The sequence below is a fragment of the Diospyros lotus genome, chromosome 10, assembly GCF_014633365.1.
Source record: "Diospyros lotus cultivar Yz01 chromosome 10, ASM1463336v1, whole genome shotgun sequence".
NCBI lineage: Eukaryota > Viridiplantae > Streptophyta > Magnoliopsida > Ericales > Ebenaceae > Diospyros > Diospyros lotus.
Window position 1 is genome coordinate 22,794,353 of NC_068347.1, and position 6,520 is coordinate 22,800,872.

Consider the following 6,520-nt stretch of genomic DNA (forward strand, 5'->3'; position numbering starts at 1 on the left):
TAAGTTTTGGACATTCCAGGTACACTTCAAGGACTTGCTTCCCATGTCTTCTAGTCGATATGCCCCCGGACTTAAGGATTCTATCACCTGGTACAGTCCTTCCCAATTCGGAGTTAGTTTATTCGCGTCTCGAGGATGACTCAAGTCGAACCTTCGCAATACCAAATCTCATGGCATGAAACTCTTAGCGTGGACTCATCGGTTATAGTACATAGTAATGCAGCCTTTCGAATTTACGATAGGTCTTGGAGCTCATCCACCCCTAGTGCGTTGTTTTCCTTCTCTCCGGGACGGTGTCCAACTTCGCTCTTGGAAGCGATCCCGAGTGGGAGACCTCCTATTATCTGACTTGGACTCAACTCTACCCGAACTCATGCCTTCTTAGTCAACGAAATCTTGGAGGTAACCCCGGTTGATAAGCTCCTGAATCTCTTCTTTTAACTGGATGCAGTCCTCTGTAACATGACCATGGTCGCGATGAAAACGACAATATTTCCTTTTACTTAGAGTGTTGGGTGGAGACCTCAACGGTGGAGGACGCCGCAGATAATCCTTATCCTCTAATGCCAGTAAAATCTCTGCTCGACTGGCGTTGAGGGGAGTGTAACTCACCGGGCTTCCCCATGCACCCCCAAAACCCGGGCGATCTGGAGCTCGGGAGGGGCGGTAGTCCGTCTTCTATTCCACCATCGGCTTTTTCTTCTCCTTCTCTCTTTCCTTCTTATCAGGCTGTTCAGCCCTCTTCACCTTCATCACCTCTTCCGCATTGATGTACTTATTAGCCCGTGTAAGGGCTTTTGTGAAAGTACGAGGTAGAGTCTTAGCCAAGGACTGAGCGAATGGTCCAGCCCTCAAGCCATTCTGGAGAGCCACCATGGCGATCCGTTGATCAAACTCGTCAATGCTCAACGCCTCCTCATTGAACCTAGCCACGAAATCCCTTAGGGATTCACCCTGATTTTGCTTGATGTTCACCAGAGCCATGGAAGACTTCCGGTGGCGCTTCAAGGGAGCGTAATGGGCTAGGAAACAAGTCTTTAGCTCTTCCCAGCTGTTGATGGAACGATGGGGAAGGCAGGAGTACCAGGTCCAGGCATGTCCTCCCAAAGTAGCCGAAAATGCTCGGCACCACATCGCGTCCGACCCCAATTGCACCAGCATGTGAGAGGAGAAAAGCTCGACGTGATCATAGGGATCTGTGCTTCCATCATAGAGCTTGATGGAGGGGATATGGAACCCTTCCGGTGGAACCTCCGCCATGATGCCCTTACTCAAGGGTTGGTTAGAGCCGAGGTGGAGCAACTCTTCCTTTCCCTTCTTGAGTTCCTGGACTTGCTTCTCTAGGAAACGCAATCGCCTCTCCTGCGAAGTCCCTCTTTCTCGCGAGGGGGCAGAAGTGGATCCTGCAGCCTCGGAGGAGTGGATTTCTTGGCCTGTCTGGCGGGATTGACGAGGCTCTCGAGCAGGAGGAGGTGACTGATGCTCCGCTCGCTAAGAGGGCACATGTGAACGATGTTGTTCAGCCTGGTGTAGATAACCAGTCAACAACTCGGTTAGCTGTTGGACTTGGTTTTCCAACCTGGTGAGTCGATCCTCCGGCATTGGATTGGCTGGAGGTGGTGGATTTTCCCCTTGCTGCGAGGCCTCTAGATTGGCTCCGACCTGGCTACGAGTCACGTCTCTTCGGGGAGCCATGTAGTTAGTTATAGCAAGGAGTGAAAGTCATTTGACACTCGTGGAAAGACCGAGGTCTGAGGTGAGGAGTTGAAGTCCGAAGCGTGAGGTAGGGAATGAAGAGGCTAGCGAGTTTGGACGTCGGCCCCACGGTGGGCGCCAAATGATGATGGTTTTTGGGACCGACCACCACGTGCCACCTCTGCGACTGGACCTCGGGAATGGAACCTCGGACTTGGGGATGTCGGACCTCAGGTGTAGAACCTGCAACACAATGGAGGGCCGGGGCTAGGATCCCCCGGGGTGGACTCCGACGCTCAAATCAGTAGAGTAAATGCGAGTAGAAGTAAATGAGAGAGCTGTAGAGCTTGAATATACCTGGCGAGAGTCCTTGTCTTTTATAGGCGAACCCGTTTTGAGGTACCCGAGATGAGCGGGCACGACTCCCGAGAATCCCGGTCAAGTTGGAACAGGTCTTGCGATTCGACCCAGATTTCTCGGGCTCCGCTCCGGAGTGTTGACTTGCCACGTGTCGGTCTCTCCGGTAATCCACGTGGCAGGTGAGACTATTAGCGCGTATGGGTATTCTAGTAATTCTAGGTGGTGCCACATCATAACGTATCTTGCATAAAAAAAATATCTTTAAACCATGTAATCAGAGTTAGCCTTGCGCTAGGGCTACAACTTGGGGCCCACAATTGAGGAGGGGGCCAAAATTTTTTTTTAAGCTTATGTATATATGTGTATAAAAAATTAAAAAAAAATTAACAAAAGAAGATTTGAAACATGTAAACTCAAATATGTAGTTTTTGTTTTTTAATACAATATTTGTAATGCAGAATACTCTTTTTTCTTCATTTGAGAATTTGTCTCACTGAATTTTCCTCAAACAATATTTTAATGAGGTCCTAAAGTATTTTTTCTTATATTTTGTAAATTTTTATAATTTTAATAAAATTAATTAATTGATAACTTTTATTTTTTTTATTTAATATGTATAAAGGGACATACTTGAAAATTTTGCCTTGAGTCTTAAAAAATCCAGAACCAGCTCTGCATGTAACTTACATTCAACTATATTTTCCTTTATTTGGATATAGATGTGACGGATAATCCATAAAACAAGACATTAGATAATCAACAAGTGAAAAAGATAATGTTTTTATTTTTTAGAGTTTCAGACTCATTTGTGTATTTATATTTAATATTTTAAATTTATATTTATATTTTTAAATTTAAATTATTATTTAAAATCAACTCAAATGTACACGTATATTTTTTAATCTAGACTACACTCGTGTTAGGCTCCGATTACATGGATTTGTTCCATCGAGATAAAAAGAAAAAATTAAAAAACTTTAAGGTCAAAATATTTACGGAGGAGCTGATATGTCGGCTGGCGAGCATTTCTGTCTCCGGTGGTATTAAGTTTGCTCCTACCAGGAGGACACGATCTGTGGGTCTGCGCCTCGTTCTCTGTCAAGCTGTGGGCAGTCTTGCACGTGCACAGCAAATTGCTTTTCACGTGGCTGCTCTGCTGCACATGTGCAGTCTCTGACGCGGACAAACGTGTCTCGCCAGCCAACTCTTAATTGTTGAAAATGATTTCTCAATAATATATGGTTCACATTTATTTTTCAACAAAACTTAGAGATGATCCATAAAGGGGCAGAGCCAGCAAAATTTTTCAGTGAGGGCGAGGTGAATGATCGAGGGGAGGGCCGAGGAGGGCAAGTTGTGAGTGTCGATCAAGGAGAGGCGAGCTGACGAGGGTGAGGTTGAGGCCAACACAACGAGCGACAGAGTTAAAAAAAGACAACAAGCAAAAGCGATTGAGAGATACGAGCGACCTCAACGACGACTCGACAGAGGCACGGAGTGAGTGAGAGCAAGAAATAGGCGACCACCAGCGACCTAAGAATGAGAGAGGGAGAAGAGCGCGGGGGGGGGGGGGGGGGGGGGGGGTGGATGGCTACGCGCTTGAATGAAAGAGGGGGAGTTTTCAAATTTATCCTTGAGTGTAGGTCAAAATTAATGGCTGACCAAGACCGCATACAATGACTCCACCCCTGAATCCATATAATATATAAACAAGGCCATCCTACTTTTTCAAGACATCTCAACCAACCTTCTCAGCTAAGGGGACACGGACACTGCAGATCTTGGACTTAAATTTTTGTCACATACATAATTATTTTGTTTACCTTTTCAAACACGTTATTTTCATTTATTTCAAGAATGTTCATCCAAAATAAGTGTAATCACCGAAAGATATTCAATAAATTGATTGACATTTCTTGGGTTTCAGTAATTTAATTGTAACTTTTTTTAAAAAAAATTAAAATTCATGTCCCTTGAATTTTGATCCTTCTAGGGGATAGAAGGTGTCGTGATTAGTTTTGAAAACTTTATAAAATTGATGGGACGAATTTTAAAATATGAGTTAGTTCAAGTTTTATATCCGATTGAGTAAATCCGTTAATATAGTTGATAATTTTAGATTCCAAATTAAACGAAACATTGAAGTTTATCAAAAAAATCAAATATATTTTACAATATATTAGTAGTTTTAGAATTTATATTAATATGTTTTATGCCAATTTTCATTAGTAGTTTTAGACAAAAAAAAATTAAAAGAAATACTGAAATTTATCAAAAATCAAAGTTTAGTAACTAAGATGATAAAAAAATAAAATAAAGTGATCAATTTATTATAAAATGTAAAAATAATAAAATTTGCTATATTTATGTAAGTAAATTCTTGAAGTTGTAAATTGGCGTTTTATGAATTACTTTGAAGATGACTTCAGACTTTTAGCTTGTCATCCAAATTAACCCTTGTAAATCTGTTATTAAATTTTATGTAGAATTCTTATGAATTATTATTAATTTTAAATAAAATTATTGTTGTCAAGATATAATAATAAATTTATTTAATTAGGATCGTCATTATTTGACCACTTGAATCCATAAGGAAAAAAATAGTTGAGAATCCGAGAAAGTTTTCACACAAACACTCCGACACTTAAATCAAGCATTAAAAATATTAAAAATTTTAGAACAAAATTTTTACCAGTATAAGACGTACATTGGGCAATCCTATATCTCCTTGATTTGGGATTTTTCATAGATAATGTTTATCTTAATATTTTAATATTTTATTAGAATTAAAATTTTTAATAAATAATATTTACTACCTTTTTGTACCAAGAGTTTATTATAATTCCTAAAGGACAATGTCTATCATTTTTGTGAGACGCTCGAGGAGATTTGCAAATATTGAAATTATTCAATTTGTGCGTTGCGTGACACCCTCAATTAAGGAGAAATTTACATATTTTTAGTCTAAAATATCATTTTAGACTTCTAGGCTTTTGGGGGGATTTTGCCTATGATATAACAAAATCTACTATAAATTGATATTGAACAATAACACATCTACAACTCACACACAATCCTGTTAAAATCATAATTTTTCTTTATTATAACATCTCATAATTGTCATTACATAGCTGATCACCGTGTGCCCATTTGGCTTACCTAATACACATATATCTCAAACATCAAACACTAACCTTAACACAAGTACAATGACACCCAAGATCTAGTTTCGGGAGAACTCTGCACTTGCTACCATGACACGATGGCCTGGATACAAATCTTGCTGAACGTACCTGCCATCACAGGCGTTTCTCTTACCTGGAATGATTGAAAGCAAACATGAGTCGCGAGACTCAGCAAGCTCATGAAAGAAAGGCTAAAGGGTACAGACAAGACTCTTCCCATAACACGCCATGCAATTCATGCCAATGCAACATCATGTCATGCCATGCCCAATACCTGCTTTACTTCTAGATGCATAAACATATAATAAACTTCACATAAACAGTCCTTGGAGCCTACATAAAACACACACTAGCACCCAAGTCTAACACACAAACCTGTTAACAGTCTTTCATAAGCTACTTCCATACCATTTCCTTTACAAGTCCATTCTTATCGCTCACTGTAATACCCAGGAAGTTATTAAGAGTATAAATGATTTTTAAGGAAGGGTATAACTCGAATTAGCAAAAGAATAAGGCTATATGGCACATTAACGCAGTTTTAGACGATCAAATCAGTCGGAGGGAGTAACCCGGACCTTAGATAGCTAAAGATAATTGTACAGTATCGACAAGTGATTCGAAGTATGATTTTTAGTGATGAAAGAAGTGGGATCAGGAACAATTTTTGGTACAGCTGTCGACCGGGCTGAGAAAACCAAATTGACGTAGAAAATGTCCAAAAGGTCAACGGAGCGCGTCAAAGACTAGTATTTAACGTGTAGAACAACCCTTAAGCAATTTTGGGTTGAATCAAATGGATTTAGGGTCAATTTGACCAGCCGAGCCTAAGCGCAGTTTTCTAATTTTGCCCGAGGGAGGTCAAAACGGTTATTTTTCAGAAATTTCAAAGGTGAAATGAATAATTTAAATCTTGTAGGCCTTAATGGTGATATTGGATAGTTCAGGGGTGGATGGGAAAGGCTAAAATGGGATTAGAAGAAATTATGGGGGTCAAAGTGCAAAAAATAGAAATTTGCATAGTGTGAACACGGCACCTGCAAATCGGCCACCGCAAATCCTTGCACATGGAGGCCAAATCTGGAGATTGGACGGTCGAGGATTGCTTGGGGGAGGTCGTAGCTGGCGGTAAGAGGCTTGGGGACCAAGCCATGGTCGGTTATTGGCCAGAAGAAGCTCGGATTTTTGATATAAATAGAGGCCGCGAGTTCGAGCTTTTGAAGCGTAAATCAACTGAGTTTTTGAATGATTTTGAGCGAGTGATTAAGGGGCTTTTGGTC